This window comes from Leptopilina boulardi, unplaced genomic scaffold (genome assembly GCF_019393585.1).
Source record: "Leptopilina boulardi isolate dan_hultmark-lab unplaced genomic scaffold, ZJU_Lbou_2.1 LbouV2_55, whole genome shotgun sequence".
Lineage (NCBI taxonomy): Eukaryota > Metazoa > Arthropoda > Insecta > Hymenoptera > Figitidae > Leptopilina > Leptopilina boulardi.
In genome coordinates, this window is record NW_026138000.1 from 1812761 (window position 1) to 1814712 (window position 1952).

Sequence of the window (1952 nt, forward strand, 5' to 3'; positions counted from 1 at the left end):
AATTTTGAAAATTAATATTAAAAAAATATAAATATTAATACCCGTGTGGAAAAAGCCACGATCTTGCCCTCAAGAGTTCGGGGCCCCCGGCGGGGGCCCATGAGGGCTGATCCATATGGCGAATCCATGAGGGGCACCGTAGGGGCCCCGCATGGATCGCCCTCATGATCGATTAGCAAAATTTTCTAAGTCCAAAAATCAAATATTTTTTTATCACCAAAAAATTAATGTTTATAATGATTCACAACAATGAAAAACGCGTTTTTAATTAAAATATATTTTCACTTTTTTTGAAAATAACACTCACACTTATGGCGAATCCATGAGGGGCACCGTAGGGGCCCCGCATGGATCGCCCTCATGATCGATTAGCAAAATTTTCTAAGTCCAAAAATCAAATATTTTTTTATCACCAAAAAATTAATGTTTATAATGATTCACAACAATGAAAAACGCGTTTTTAATTAAAATATATTTTCACTTTTTTTGAAAATAACACTCACACTTATGGCGAATCCATGAGGGGCACCGTAGGGGCCCCGCATGGATCGCCCTCATGATCGATTAGCAAAATTTTCTAAGTCCAAAATTCAAATATTTTTTTATCACCAAAAAATTAATGTTTATAATGATTCAGAACCACGAAAAACGCGTTTTTAATAAAAATATATTTACACTTTTTTGAAAATAACACTCACACTTATGGCAAAATAGATGAGGGCCACCGTAGGGGCCCGCATGGATCGCCCTCATGATCGATTAGCAAAATTTTCTAAGTCCAAAAATCAAATATTTTTTTATCAACAAAAAATGAATGTTTCCAATGATTCAAAACAACGAAAAACGCGTTTTTAATAAAAATATATTTACACTTTTTTGAAAATTCGCCTGAGATGATTCATGATAATAATCATAAAGCATATAATTAATTATATTTTATAAATTGCATTTGATTGGAAAATATAATTTAATATCTTAACTTTAACTAAATGATGTTAAGCACTTTTCTTTGTTAGGTATTTTTCAAGTTTAAATAGCATCAAGAAGTTAGCATTCGTTTTGAAGTAGCGTGCGTAGCGTAGTTGGTAAAGCGTTAGGTTCATAGTCCGTAGGTCGTAGGTTCGATTCCCCCCATGCGTTAGATTTATTTATTTCTCAGGTTTGCGTTTAATCATTAATTCTATGTATGAATTAATTGAAAAATGAAAATATCGGTTAATAGTATGCATAAATTACATATTTTTTAATTTTTTAATTAATTAATTTATTATTACTTTTAATTATATCCGACAGTTAATTAATTAGAACGTTAATTAATAAATTCAATTTGAGTAAGAATTTAATTTAAAATTGAATAATTATTAAATAAATATGTTATTTATTCATAACTTAAGCTTATTTATTATCAATTAACTTTTATTATTAATATTATTGATTAAAAAACATTATGGCAAACTTGAGGGCAAGATGAGGGCAAACGTGAGGGCCCATAAGGGCGCCCGTAGGGGCACCCTCATGGATCGCCCATGCGGGCGCCCTCATCGATGAGCATGTCGTTTCCATGAGGGGCCCCTATGGATCATCCATATGCGCCCCTCATGGCATGAGGGCGATCCATAAGGGCCCCCGCTGGGGGCCCACATCACTTTTCCACACGGGTAAAAAAAAAAAAAATATTTAAAAAAAATAGTTATTGAAAAAATAATAACAATAAAATTTGAATAAAAATAAAATTCAAGGTTACAAAAGGTAAAGGTTACCGTAAAAAAAAATTGGATTTATGATTCTCGTTTCTCTCTCTCTCTCTCTCTCTCTCTCTCTAAGGTCATTGAAGTGCATCTTAATCCCATTTAATGGGATTGATTTAATTTAATTAAATCGAAGAGAAAAGTAACTGCATCATACAAGACGGTAGAGTAAAAAAAAAGCAACAAAAAAAAAAATAAATAATT